The following is a 16,406-nucleotide window of genomic DNA, read 5'->3' as shown; positions in this document are numbered from 1 at the left end:
TGAATTCGTCATTTTTTATAATGACTCAGAGAATGAAAACACAGTAATAAACAATAAAAGAAGAAGAAGAAGAAGAAGAAGAAGAAGAAAAAGAGAACACAGTGGCTTGGTTGTTAAATTCAACGCATTCCCAGCACATCTATCAAAGGAAAGATAATTTAAGTTACATCAGTTTACGTTTTATTACCATTAATGCTGAAATCACATTAGTAAACTTCGTTAGTTTCCAAACTTTACCCTGTCAGGTTTTATTTATTATAGTTCATCGTAGGCTAATTTGTTTGCACATACGTGTCTGTATTGTTTGTTGTACGTGTCTGTATTGTTTGTTGTGCTTCTTGAAAACTACAGACCGGTATCCCTTCTTCCATTCATTGCAAAGACACTTAAGTGAGCTGTGTTCAACCAGCTTTCTATGTTCCTTGTACAGAACAACCTCCTGGACAGCAACCAATCTGGCTTCAAAAGTGGCCACTCAACTGAGACTGCTCTGCTCTCGGTTAATGAAGCCCTGCGACTAGCAAGAGCAGCTTCAAAATCCTCAGTACTCATCTTACTGGACCTGTCTGCTGCTTTTGACACTGTTAATCACCAGATTCTCCTGTCCACCCTCAGAAAGATGGGCATCTCTGGAACCGCACTCCTGTGGGTTAAGTCCTACCTCTCTGATAGATCCTTCAGTGTGTCTTGGAGGGGTGATGTTTCTAAGTCACAACACCTTGCTACTGGGGTTCCTCAAGGCTCAGTACTTGGACCACTTCTCTTCTCCATCTACATGACGTCATTAGGATCTGTCATTCAGAATCATGGCTTTTCTTATCACTGCTATGCTGATGACACCCAACTCTACTTCTCATTCCAACCAGATGACCCGACGGTAGCTGCTCGCATTTCAGCCTGTCTGAGTGACATTTCTAGCTGGATGAGAAACCATCACCTTCAGCTTAACCTTACGAAGACAGAACTCCTGGTAAATCTAGCTAACCCATTGGTTCATCACAACTTCTCTATACAGCTGGGTTCTTCAACCATTACTCCTTCGAGGACAGCCAGAAACCTAGGATTTGTAATGTATCATTAGTTAAGCTTCACTGACCACATTGCTACAACGACCCGGTCCTGCAGATTTGCCTTATACAGCATTAGGAAGATTAGACCCTTCCTGTCAGAGCAAGCCACCCAACTTCTTGTCCAAGCTCTTGTTCTCTCGAGACTGGACTATTGTAGCACTCTCCTGGCGGGCCTTCCTGCATGTACTGTCAAACCTCTGCAATTGATCCAGAATGCAGCAGTGAGGGTTGTCTTCAATAAGCCAACAAAAAAAAACTCCTTTCTTCATCAGGTTACACTGGCTACCAGTAGCCGCTCGCATCAAATTCAAGGTACTGATGCTTGCCTACAAGACGAGCACTGGCACAGAACCAACATAATTAAACTCACTGGTTAAATCTTATGTGCTCTCCAGAAGTTTGCGCTCTGCAAGTGAATGACGCCTTGTTGTGCCTTCCCAAAGAAGTTCAAAATCACTCTCATAGACCTTTTCCTGGACTGTGCCCAGCTGGTGGAATGACCTCCCAATCGGATTCTTTACTCATTTTCAAGAAACATCTAAAGACTCATCTTTTTCGCCAGCACTTAACCAACTAATACTAGCACTTTTCCTTCTTTTCTTGTCTTTTCATTTATATATATATATATATATATATATATAAAAAAAACACAAACAAACCTGGCTTTGCGTTCTGTACTAGACTAACTGAGACTTGTCATGGCACTTGTTTACTGTTGTTGTTCTTTGTTGACCTGACTGCTTCTATTTTTCTCATTTGTAAGTCGCTTTGGATAAAAGCGTCTGCTAAATGATTAAATGTAATGTAAATGTAGCTGTAATTTATGTGTCTGTATTGTTTGTTGTCATTAACACGTCATCTGTTGATTACAAGCTAAATTATGAATGGGTGTAACTATTATTTTCATTTTTATAATGAGATTACATGTATTCCACAGTTCAAAAAATGTTTTCTGACCATGGTTAAGTAACCATAATTTAGCCATGGTATTTAGTTCACAAAAGTCACAACAATAAATGTACCATTGTTGTTACAATATTGGACATTATTTTTGCAGTACAGCTATGAAGTTTTAAATAAATATCAATCTGCCAAAAACAGCAGGGATTAGTACAGTTTTACAATAGTAACATCATGGTTGTTATATATATATATATATATATATATATATATATATATATATATTAGGGCTGTCAAAAATAGCGCGTTAACGGCGTTAATTAGTTGTTTGTCGTTAATTACGTAAAAATTTTTAACGCATTTCACGCATGCGCAGTGTGACAAATTATTTAGGTCAGGAAAGTCTCGTCGATCTCTGAATTCTCAAGATAGTAACAAACAGCGGCGAGCACCGTGACGAAAACACCGAAGAAGCTTAAGGTTTTACCCCAGTTACTCTCAAATACATTCATGCCAAGCTCGATAAACAGAGACGACTTTGGTAGTTGATACGCTGGAGCTTCTTCCTGTTATAGCGTCCTGTGTTTCACACTGTGCATGCGCAGAACGCATACATGCAATGCAGTGAAAATTACAGCTGTTTGAAAAATCATTTGCATTTTTACTTGGATTTACTGGCACTTGAAGCCTTCAGAACGTGAAAATATCGATCCTAAAGAATTGTGGCAGAGCAAATGAACACCTCCTAAAAACATATATAAAAATTTATATATATATATATATATATATATATATATATATATATATATATATATATATATATATATATATTGTCACGGATCCGCCAGGTCCTACTGCACACACTCCTCATTTCCCAAGATCACATTCACCTGAATTCTGATTCACCACACCTGGCACTCCCAATCAAGACAGCACCATAAATACCAGACACTCTCACTCAGTCACCGTCCGGTCTCGTCTCTACTAGCATGCTCTAATGCTTGCGACTTCTCCTGACCCATATCTCTTCCTGTTTACACAGAACCGCTTGACTTTCATCTTCCTCGAGGAACCCACCATTTGCAAACCATCCATTGTGTGCACTGGACTTATATCAGCGATCTACTACCATTCATCTCACCTTCACTCTACTTTAAACATAACTTCAATAAACTTGTCATTTGTATTGCAGTTCTGTCTCCGTAGTCCTCTGTCCCTGACAGAAGACCGGACCAACACCGAAGATGTCTCAACAAGACACATTTCAGCAACTTGTGGACACGCTACGGGCAGAACTGCTACAAACACCGTCCACATCAACTACCATCCAGGCTACCTCTACCGCAGTCCCAATGGCCAATCCTAAACCGTATTTTGCTGAGGCGAATGAGTGCAAAGGATTCCTTTTGCAATGTGAACTTATTTTTGAGATGCAACCTAACCGTTTCCCTACAGACCGCAGCAAAATAGCATTTATGCTTTCTTTACTTACCGGAAAGGCGCTACAGTGTGCTGTTTCAATCCGGGAACAGAATGGACCAGTTCTCCTCTCCTATCGCGCTTTTCATGAACATTTTCAAGAGGTATTTGGATATTCCGAAAGTGATAATTCAGTCTGTGATGAGCTGTATAATATTCAACAGGGGAAAACTTCGGCTGCAGAGATTCCGCACGCTAGTGGATGGGATGAACGGGCGCTCATTACAACCTACCGAAACGGTTTGAATGCAGAACTTCGTCTCCAGTTATCAGCATTTGATGATACCATCGGATTAGAACGATTCATCCAGAGAGCCATTCGCATATAAAATAGGATGGTATCTTGCCGAACATCTCAAACTGCACTCACTCGCCCACCAGAACCGCCGTCTCCAGGACCAGAACCCATGCAGTTGGATTTCACCCGCATTCCACTGTCAGAGCGTCAACGTCGCATTACACAGGGACTCTGCCTATATTGTGCTAGCAATGAACATCATATTGCTGAATGTCCTGTCCGTCCATCACAAGCCCTGGTGAGTACTATTCAACCAGAAAACCACATTTATACACCCCTGTCTACTAAAGTTAAACTGTCTCTTCACCATATGTCGGTTATAGTCACGGCCCTCCTTGACTCTGGTTCGGCAGGTAACTTCATCTCCGCAAAACTCTGCAAACAGTTTAACATCAAGAAGGAACCCATCACACCGAAACTAAGAGCACAATTCATCACTGGAACACCACTCAACCGGTCATACATCAAACATAAAAATCATGAGTTCACTCAGACAGTGGGTGTCCTGCATCGGGAAACCATCAAACTACTGGTCCTGGAGAATTCCACCGCCGACGTAATTCTGGGAAGACCATGGTTAATGGAACATCACCCGGAGCTCTCTTGGGACACTGGAGAGGTGAAACGTTGGGGTGATAACTGCTTTCCACATTGCTTCCCTGAAAGACCTCAACCCCATGCACGTCCAGTAAGTGTTAAACTTCACAGCACCACCATTGAAAGTCCTAAAGAAACCGTATCTGTACAAATCCCTCAGGAGTACACAGACTACAAGGATGTCTTCTGTCCCAAGAGAGCTTCGCGGTTACCACCTCACCGGCCTTGGGACTGCGCGATTGACCTCCTTCCGGGTGAACCAGTGCCTAAAGGTAAAATCTATTCCCTCACTCTCCCAGAACAAGAAGCCACGAATAAATACATCTCTGAAGCCTTGGAACAAGGGTACATACGTCCATCGACAGCCCCTGCTGCTTCTCCATTCTTCTTTGTGACGAAGAAGGATGGAGGTCTCCGCCCCTGTGTAGACTATCGCAAGCTTAACAACATCACCCGCAAGTTCTGGTATCCCCTTCCTCTCGTCCCTTCAGCACTAGAACAGCTCCGTGGAGCAAGTATCTTCACAAAACTAGACTTACGTAGTGCATATAATTTGATCCGGATAAGAGCTGGAGATGAATGGAAAACTGCTTTTGTGACTCCTACTGGCCACTGGGAATACCTTGTAATGCCATATGGTCTAGTCAATGCTCCTTCAGTCTTCCAGGATTTCATGCACATGATATTTAGAGACTTGCTAAATGATTCTGTGATAGTGTACATCAATGATATCCTCATCTACTCTAAAGACTTTGAGACCCATGTGTTACAGGTTCGAGAAGTACTGGAAAGATTAAGAGAACACTCACTCTTTGTCAAAGCAGAAAAATGCGAATTCCACAAATCTGAGATCAAGTTCCTTGGATACGATGTCTCCAACCACGGAGTGAGTATGGACGAGGGGAAGGTGGCAGCAATCAAGACCTGGCCGAAACCCTCCACAGTCAAAGAGCTACAAAAATTCCTAGGATTTGCCAACTTCTACAGAAGGTTCATTCAGAATTACAGTGTGATTGTGGCTCCACTCACATCTGCTTTAAAGGGTGCTCCCAAACAGTTGAAATGGAGCGAAGAGGCTGAACAAGCATTCACTCAACTCAAATCCGCTTTCTGTCAAGCTCCCATACTTGTTCACCCAGACCCCAACAAACTTTTCACCATGGAGGTAGATGCATCTTCTACAGGGGTAGGAGCCATCCTTTCCCAGCGACAGGGGAGCCCAGCTCGTCTCCATCCTTGTGCCTACTATTCTCACAAGTTCAACCCGGCGGAGAAAAATTACAATATCGGTGACCGTGAACTGCTGGCCATCAAACTGGCCTTAGAAGAATGGCGACATTGGCTAGAGGGTTCTCGCCATCCCTTTACAGTGTTAACGGATCACAAAAACCTCCAGTACCTTCGAGAAGCAAAAAGACTGAACCCTCGACAAGCCAGGTGGGCCCTTTTCTTTACACGTTTCAATTTTACCATCTCATACCGTCCGGGGTCAAAGAACTGTAAAGCTGATGCACTGTCCAGAATTTTCTCACCAGAAGAAGATACCTCACCTCCTGAAACCATCCTTCCTGAGAAAATCTTTGTTTGTTCTATTGAGTGGCACGAAGACGACATCATCCCTGACCCTGCCACCACTCCGCACACCTCTCATCACCAAGGCCCACACCTCTCTGGGCACTGGTCATCCCGGCACACAGCAAACCCTCTCGCTGCTAAAACATCGCTTCTGGTGGCCCAACATGGCCGAAGACATCAGAAGGTTCGTGAGGGGGGGCCAGGACTGTGCCATGGCAAAAAACACCCAAACATCTCCCTAATTTTAAATTACGACCTCTTCATGTTCCACAACGACCATGGTCACATCTTGGAGTTAACTTTGCTACAGACCTCCCTGCATCACAAGGTAACACTTGCATTTTAGTTATAGTAGATCGATTTTCCAAAATGTTGAGACTGATACCTTTGAAAGGTTTACCCACAGCTATGGAAACTGCGGAATGTCTTTATATAGAGGATATCGTTTCGGACAGAGAAACACAATTTACCTCCAGAGTATGTAAAGCGTTCTTCAAACTCCTTGATGTGACCGTGAGTCTATCATCTGGGTATCATCCTCAAACAAACGGACAAACAAAACGCAAAATCCAAGAGGTTAGTCGCTTCCTCCGAACCTTCTGCCACAACCACCAGAACTCTTGGAGCCAGTTTCTACCATGGGCCGAGTACGCACAGAATTCCTTATGACAACAAACCACAGGTCTCACCCCTTTCCAGTGCGTACTCGGTTACCAACCCCCCCATGTTTCCATGGACAGCAGAACCATGTGAAGTCCCTTCCATCCAACACTGGTTCCAAGAGAGCGAGAGGGTCTGGGACTCAGCACACCATCACATCCAAGCAGCCATCCGACGCCACCAACAACAGGCTGATGCCAGGCGAGCCCCAACGCCCAATTTCAAGGTTGGGGACAAGGTTTGGCTTTCCACACGATGCATCCGTCTCTGTTTACCTTGTAAAAAGCTAAGTCCCAAAGACATTGGACCATTTAAAATCATCAAGGAGGTCAATCCGGTAGCCTTTCAATTACGTCTCCCACCTCAATACAGGATTCACCCAGTTTTTCACACATCCCAGTTAAAACTTATTACTCACCTGTCTCTTCTGTTCCCCCCACAGGACCTGGTGAAGAAGCCCCCCCTCTGGACGAGGACAACAACATCTACATGGTCAAAGAAATCCTGGACTCCAGACGTCGGGGTGGGCGACTAGAATACCTTGTAGATTGGGAGGGATTTGGACCTGAAGAACGAGCCTGGGTACCTCGAGATGACATCTTGGATCCCGAACTCCTACAAGAGTTTCCCCACACTCATCCAAATAAACCTGCTCCGAGGCCCAGAGGTCGCCCTCCTCGACATCAGCGGAACCCACGGTTCTCAGGAGCGGACCGTCAGGGGGGGTACTGTCACGGATCCACCAGGTCCTACTACACACACACCTCATTTCCCAAGATCACATTCACCTGAATTCTGATTCACCACACCTGGCACTCCCAATCAAGACAGCACCATAAATACCAGACACTCTCACTCAGTCACCGTCCGGTCTCGTCTCTACTAGCATGCACTAATGCTTGCGACTTCTCCTGACCCATATCTCTTCCTGTTTACACAGAACCGCTTGACTTTCATCTTCCTCGAGGAACCCACCATTGGCAAACCATCCATTGTGTGCACTGGACTTATATCAGCGATCTACTACCATTCATCTCACCTTCACTCTACTTTAAACATAACTTCAATAAACTTGTCATTTGTATTGCAGTTCTGTCTCCGTAGTCCTCTGTCCCTGACATATATATATATATATATATATATATATATATATATATATATGTGTGTTTATTTGTATCTGCAATAGAATTATTGCTTTTTGTAATATTGCTATTTTGATATTCTTGTAGAGAGCACGGATTCTACACTGCTTGTGCACTTGCTATCATCTTTTTCTGGTACACAAGCAGATCCTCAGTCAGATACAGGTAAACATTTGACACATTAATAACACCATACACAAAAAGGTTTCTGCAGGTTTTAACATCTGAAAATGTATTTATTTACCCTTACACAAGTGAATGCCTTAAAGTTTTAAATCAGAGCACAAAGTCTTAAATTTATAAAATGATGGCATTAAATGTTGGATGCATAGCAAAAAGTGAATGAATCTCTTCTGTTTTGTCTTGTATTCCAATAAAAATATCAAACATCTTTCAATCAAGATATTTTTATTTATAATGGAAATGTAAAATGAAGTCTTAAAAATGTAATAAAATGAGTTATACTTAAAACAATAACAAATATTTGTCAATGAGTTATCAAAACTTCCTTTTTATTAGTTTGTTCATTAAATTAAGGTGACTCTTTTGCCAAATGACAGATATTAGATATCAGATATCAGATATTTTTTTAATCACAAAATCACTTCATGTTCATGTCATTTTGTATCTCCAGTAAAAGTATCTTTATTTAATAGAAAAACAAGACAAAAATATGGAGGAATCACTTTTTTTTGCAGCATGAAATACAGTAAAATATACTGTATTTCCATATTCTAGTGTCTGAGAGCACAGAGTTTCAGTGCGTTTTTATAAAATGAATGAAATTATGAATATCTGTCTGAAGTTAATATAACTCGTGTTTCTCTTCAGACATTTACATTTACAGAACATATTCGTGTTTCTCATTTGTTTCTCAAGTTTGATTTACTTAGTCCTAAAAAGGCCTTAACTTTACCTTAATAAAACCTGCAGAAACTCTGTTTCCTTACACATTAAACTAAATAATGTTCAACTTTTCCCACTGGCACACAGCCTGTGCCCTCGCTGTCCTCATATCATGGTTCCCATGTGGAGCCTCATATAGAATTTTCAGAATGCAGATACTGATAACATTTTTTTCCTCTAGGAACTACATATATGCCACCTCTGCCTATGCTGGCCTTGCCTGCAACCCATACTGGACCTGTGAAGACTGGTGGCAGGGTGTTTGTACTGGACCACAAATGCAGAGCTCATTGACAAATTGCTTAATAAACACCATGGGAAGAAGGTCATCTTCAGGAGCATGCAGCAATGGTCCACCAAATTGCTGTACTGATCAAAACAGCATTATGATCCATTCGTATACACAGAACTGCACTTTTCACAGTATGTCAAGCAAAGTGGACACCAGTTTATCATTAAACAACGAAATGCCTTTAAAGCATGTAGTAAAACAGCCAGAGTGCTAGTGGTAACAATGAAGCCTGTGGATGTAAACCCACCAGCACCTGCTTTGACCGCACTCCTAACTCATGACACCATTGAGAGATTTGTATTATTAAGCGGCAGCAGCAGCAGCAACCTGAGCAGGAGAAAAAGAAACAAACAAAAGACTTGCTTGTGGACAGCTGAAGATGGTTCCTCTGTAAAAAAATTTTTTTTTATTTTTTATCAGCAAGGCCCCGTCAGGTACTTTTACTGTTCCACAAATGTTTAGAATGCTTACAGTGATTAAAAGGACTAACAAACCCCAGAATGCCATTCCAAGACTTTATGGAAATTGACTTCTTTAAGAGTGAACTTGAGGACACAAAGAAATGGGTGGAGGAGAGAAGACAGCAAAAATGCAAAAGGCCTAAAACTGAACACGTTGGTCGCTTCTGCAGGTTTTGTAAAATGGACGTGAAGCAGGGTCCGAACTGTCCTCACATGCACACAGGCTTTCCTGGCATAGAAGGGAAATATGTTAATTGCCCTACTAAAGTGTTTTCCATTTACCAGCCTCAGGGCATGCAGAAAGAGATGACGTGGAAAGAGTTTAAAGAGTCTGCATTTTATGGATGGAAAAGATGGAAAGATAAAAAAAGAAATAAATTATATTCTTTTGCCCCTTAATAATATTTAATTCATGTATATACTGTATATTTAGATTTATTTTTTTTTCCGTGAGAGATTGTAAAGTCTATATATTGTCAAAATTCTATTTTCTGTTTCATGTATATACCATTTTATGGATGGAAAAGATGGAAAGATAAAAAAAGAAATAAATTATATTCTTTTGCCCCTTAATAATATTTAATTCATGTATATACTGTATATTTAGATTTATTTTTTTCCGTGAGAGATTGTAAAGTCTATATATTGTCAAAATTCTATTTTCTGTTTCATGTATATATTTTCTTATTTTTTTTGTATCGATATTTACTAATCTTAAAAAGTGCTTGAAGCATTTAATAAAAATGCAACTAAAAAGGACAATTTGCTTAATGAATGCTGTGTTTCACTTCATAGGACTAATATTTGACTGTTTCTATGGTTTTGGAAACACTTAATAGATCATTTATCCTAATTTTGACTTAAATTGTACTCAGTTTGAGTTAAATTGAAATGCCTCTTATTTACATTTCAAAAGCCACTTAATATTTAATATAACCATTCATGTTTTTTAAATAACCATGTAATGTTTTACTAATATTATTTTACCGTATTTATTTTAATATGAATAACTTATTCAAAATACTTTGTCTAGTAATCCAAAAATATAAGACACACATTTAAAATACTTTGCAGCTGTAATGTAGTATTGTTAAATTGTAAAAAAAAAAAAAAAAACTAAAAAAACTGCATTACAAATTTGATTAATGAATATATATATATTACCTGTTGTAGACAACTGTTGGGAACCTTTGACAGACAGTGTGTATGTGTTTGGGCATATGTTGGGGCGTCTTTCTAATTACATCAGGCAGTAGGGTGCTGTCACCACTGCAACGAGCCTTCAGTGAGCAGACATTTTCCCAAACACTGACACTGACTAACTGGTGAGGATCCAGACGGTTCTTTGCAGGTTCCGACTGTGCAGACGTCTGCTGTTCAAATCAGCTGCCAGCTGGCTGTCAACAGGTAGCACAATAAACTCTCACCGTTACCTACTGATAATTACATAGAGGTTAATAGGTAGTTTACAATGAACAATTCTGTTTGAGTACACAACAAACCAGAATCGAGGGTCATTAATAGTTGTTATTTCAGTATCATCCAAATACATTTAATTTTTATTTAGTTTTTATATTTTACATTTTCATTTTGCATTTGTTCCAGTTTTCATAATTACGTTATGTGTTTGTCTTTTTATATATACATATGTCAATAGCTCTTATTATTTTATTTAATTATTTATTTTTATTTTGTTATTTTAGCACATTAAGTTAAGAAAATGATAAATGTTTTATTGGCAACTAGCTGAAATGCGTTTATTATTATTATTATTATTATTATTATTATTATTATTTTAAATACTGCACATATTATGAAAATGTTGTTTCTAGATATTTTTGTTTATAAATAACATGAATATAACCTTTGTGTGGTCTTTTTTTTTTTACTAAATAAATTTTTTACTTTTTTTTAAACTAAATAAAGTGCAATAAAACTACATTATTATTACTATTATAGTAATTACTATTACTATTTTTTTTTTATTTTTTATTTTTACATTTAATGGGTCACACTATGTGCAGTGTGATCACCAAACCAAATCTCTAGGTGATCTCATGAGAGCCAGACTGAAAAACTGTGCACCCCTGGTTAACAGTTATTTTCAAATGATTTAATTCATGAAACAACACTGTTCCAAAGTTTTATAAGAAAACAGTTTCTTAAAGAAATTACTACTTTTATTCAGCAAGGTCACATTAATCAATTGAAAGAAACAGTAAATACATTGAAAATGTTCAAAAGATTTCTTTTTGAATAAAAAATGAAATGAAGAAGCGTGCACTTTCAATAAAGTAGTTGCTACTATAAAATAATTTGAAAGAAACACTTTACTGTTATTCAAAAGACTGAGTGAAATATTTCACAGGGTGGATTCAAAAATTCAACAAACCACATTCAGAGCAATGTCATCTAAATGGAGAAGGTTTGAAATAGTTTCCAACCCAATAAGTCACAAAAAAACACCAGAACAACAGCCAATTATTGCTCAGCATTACTCAGCTAACATCAGAAAGACACTGGTCAAAAATAGATCCATGGCAGAGCAGCAAGGCAGAAACATTTCCTTTCCAAGAATGCTCACATCATGTTCGCTAAGAAGCACTTGGATGGTCTTCAAGAATTTTGGAACAGGTTATTACAGAGAGATGAATCAAAAGTGGAACTTTGGGCCCTGTTTTGTCTGGCAAAAACCTGTATTTCATAAAAAGAACCACATTCCTTGACGCATTTCAAACACTGGAAAAAACAAAAGGGAACGATTTGCATAGTACAAAGTTAATAGACAATATGAGCCCAAAAAGTGAGCACAATCCGCTGGGAATAGAATACTAAACAAGCACCTTCGGAATACTTTTTTTAAAGCACTATGATTTATTCCACACTAATAGTAATCCTGCATACTATTTAAGAAAATATGTGAATTGAGACACAGCTAATCTATGCAAAGCATAGACATTTGATGGCCATACAATATTGATGTCAAATTCCAGCAGATCTTGGTCAAACAGCTACAGTAAACCCTGCAGGTGCGTGTCATTACGGCGTGCTCCATGACCACATCTAACAACCTGACACAGACGCTTTCTGAAAACTGCTACAAAGGCCTTGTCACTCACAAATCACACCACAGAGCCGGAGCCACGGCAGCTGCACAGAGAAAGAAGACAAGCAGAGGATGGGCGGAAAACAGCCTAGGGAACATAACTGTCCGCCCATCCACAGTGACTGAATCCATAAAGCATTGACAGGGTGTATTGCCGCCTGCCATGGCTCAGCTCTGCACGTCTGCCTTGTGTTGTCAGGACACGAGAGAGGAGAGCGGATCAGTGTGGGACGAGTGTGTCTGCCAGCAGTGCTCTGCCCTGAATCAGTCACTCAGCTCTATCTGTCTAAGACGGACACTATCTCTGGAGCCGCAGAGTAAAGGGTCAGCGTGACCTCGTGATGAGCTTGGCTAGTGCCGTTTTGGTGGTTCAATCATTTCAATTGAGCTTGGGAACATTCAAAGCTCACAAAATTAAATTCATTTAGGGCTACACAGTAAGCATTATTTTCCTGGTGGCCTGGTTTAGCAAATAGTTGAGAGTTTGCCTGCCAATATATATATATATATATATATATATATATATATATATATATATATATATATATATATATATATATATATATATATATATATATATATATATATATATATAACTGACATTAAAATGCATGCGTATTGAGCAATACAATGATAGTAGAAACTAATGCTGCAGGTTAATGAAACACAGGACATGTTAGTGTCAAATTTTAACATCATTCAACACTTTTAATGACTCGATAATTGAATTGTGTTAAAAGCAATCGCAATCTTTATTTGAGTTCAATTAAGTTTAATTAGCTCACTTCGTAATGGACATGTTATACAGTAATGTTATAAAGAAGATAATACTGAAGCAACCTTGGATGTGAAATTTACTGTAATTCAAAAGCAAACTAAGTGATTTTATGAAATAGCCAAACATTTAAGAAAAGGTTTTTTTTAAAATGTGACCACACCAATTGCAGCATCATCCTGGTATAGCATTTGTTTTAAATAGCCCAGGCAAAATTAAGACTGTCCAACTGAACAGCTGTTAACATCTTAAATAAAATGGCTGCTTGACTTTAACGTTCCTATACAGCAGTCTGAGCTCATTATAATTACATCTTATCTTTGTCAGCTCAGTCCATTTTCCTAAAACACCTCCTCCGTTTAACTGGATGTGATGTCTAACCCTCATTAGGTGATTGTAGCCATATAAAGAGCACTCGTGTGTCATTATTAGACTAGCTTCGAGAAGTACAGTGACAGATCGTGCTGAGCGTAAAGGCTCACACACGTACACGCACGCAAACAGACCTTCAGCCAAGCTATTGCTTGTTTTGAAAGACTCAGCTCTTGTTAACACACCTGACATCTTCGCAGTATTGTTTTCCCCTCTGAACCAAGACCAATTTCAAAATTGGTATTTAAGGTTATGGTGGTTTTAGACAAACTGACACTAGATGAGGGTAGAAAGACAGCTTCCGTCCGGTGCATTATTTCTCAACTTCAATAGTCCTATGATGAAAGCTAGAAGTGAAAACCGACGGGACTGTTCTCGCCTAGCAATTGAAAAACCACATGGGGGAGGGGTGGATACCACAGGGAGGCAAGCGTGCCTTCATCCGAACTGTGGCTCTCAATAACCCATCTGCATTACAATGAGGTTATGGTTCTTCAGTGAACACAATCATCAAACATCTCTCTCTTGGTATTCTTCTGCTTGCTCTCACACATTCTTCCAGTAAACACGCCAATCCAAACATGGCAAGAAAAATGATCATTTTTAGCTGCAAATTAAGCAGTTTCCGGTCACTGCAGAGTAAATCATCACCTCAAGGAGAAGTCTCCACCCCAACCCTTTAAAGACATTTAACTTTGAAAGAATTTGACCTTTTCCCTGATCTAACTCTTTTTGAATCTTCTTCACTGCGGCCAGACATTCCTATTCCTCATTCCCAGCTGAAGAGGAAAAAGAAAAGATAGAAGACGATAGTATTAAACAAATACTAATTAATATCACATACTCAATCTGCATTCTAAGTGGATTCACCTTTATTTTGCTCATGGTGAAATTAAAGGTGCATTCAGTAGTTTGGTGCTAATTTAAAGACGTTTTACACATTAAGAAATAAGTTGTGTTTTAGTGAAGAATCATCTGAATGAGTCATCTGAAAGACTGTACACTATATATGTATATATTTTTTAAAATATACTGTATATATATATATATATGGTTGTATTTCGCCATGTTGAAATAATATTAAATGTTGTGTTCCTCCTTACATCAGAAACAATCCTCACTCTCTCTGGCTGCTGGCTCTGTAGATGCACTAGTATTGTTTGGTGATGTGAAGCTCAAAAATTAGACAGGGGAACACACTTATCACCATACTTTACCAGCAAAGACAACATTGATAAGGCAATGGGAAGTCATGGCCTAGTGGTTAGAGAGTTTAACCCTAGGGTTGTGGGTTTGAGTCTTGTGCCGGCAATACCATGACTTAGGTGCCCTTGAGCAAGGCACAGAGCACCCAACTGCACCAGGGCACCGCAGCAGAAATGGCAGCCCACTGCTCTGGGTGTGTGTTCATGGTGTGTGTGTTCACTGCTGTGTGTGTACACTTTAGATGGGTTAAATAAAGAGCACGAGTATGGGTCACCAAACTTGGCTTAATGTGACTTTCACAAGGTAGAAAGAAATGATGATAGGGAAAATCCTGAGTTGTTATGAAAAAGTTATTATTTTTAATAGTCCTTGTGAAGGGTGTCAATGATTGTCTTCTGGATTACTGGTCTTCCATTTAACCAAACTGAGAGACCAGTTTGAAGGCTCAGGAAACCTTTGAAGGTGTTTTGAGTTGATTAGCTGATGTTTAAGCTGGCATGTCACCATATTCTAATTTGTTGAGATAGTGAATTGGTGGGTTTTTGTTAAATGTGAACCAAAATCATGACAATTAAAAGAACCAAAGACTTAAATTCAGTGCACACAAACAGAAGTAGTTTATTTAATACACAAGTTTCAAAATCTTAGTTAAATTACAGACATTTATTGTACAGGTGCATCTAATGTATTGAGATGCACCTGTACAAAATTATTTAGAAAATACCAGAGATTGCTTGAAGGACACAGATGGACCATACATTGTCACAGTTGAGTGTGTGTTGTCTTCATGTTTTTCATTCAAAACATTTCCATCTTTTTTTTTTTATTATTCAGCGATAGCTGGAAGTCTTTGTCCATATTAGGGATTTCCTGAAGCGTCACGAGTTCTACTACTTCTGTGATACATATGTGTAGTTTCTGCAGGAGGGCACCCTCCAGTTTCCATTATGAATGAAACAGACATTACATGTGAACATAGCACTCAATAATGGTAAATCCATTTTATTTTGTTGAAAATGGGAAAATAACTCTTCTCTCAAAAAAAAAATAAAAATAAATAAATTTATATATATATATATATATATATATATTTTTATTTTTTTTAGAAACCACATTTAGAATCGCAACTCACCAAAAAATTACTTGTGCAAAGCCACCAGAACTGAACTGAACCGAAAACCATGGGATAATTGTATTGTTGCATAAGCTGCCAAGAATACAGACTACTTTGCTGTTAGGCCTATTATCAACAACATCCACTGTTGTTTTGTGGCTCTTTTTTTTACGTTTTGGATTTTAAAACCATCGATTTGACATCATATGGTATCATTAAAAAAAAAAAAAAAAAAAAAAAAACACGATTCCAAACCCTATGCATAAGCCATTCTTACTGCCTTTCATGTGATGCTATAATTTGGGAAAGAGTTCTTATTGATAATGTGAATTGACAAAAGGAGAAAAAAATAAACATTGTGCTGGTGCTCTGTCAGCACCAGTCATACTACTGACTGACTGTATATGGTATAAAAAAAGATTAAAAGTCAGACACAAGTGGAAAAAAGACTGT

This window comes from Carassius gibelio, chromosome A1 (genome assembly GCF_023724105.1).
Source record: "Carassius gibelio isolate Cgi1373 ecotype wild population from Czech Republic chromosome A1, carGib1.2-hapl.c, whole genome shotgun sequence".
In the NCBI taxonomy this organism is placed as follows: Eukaryota; Metazoa; Chordata; class Actinopteri; order Cypriniformes; family Cyprinidae; genus Carassius; species Carassius gibelio.
Note: the sequence above shows the minus strand (reverse complement) of the source record.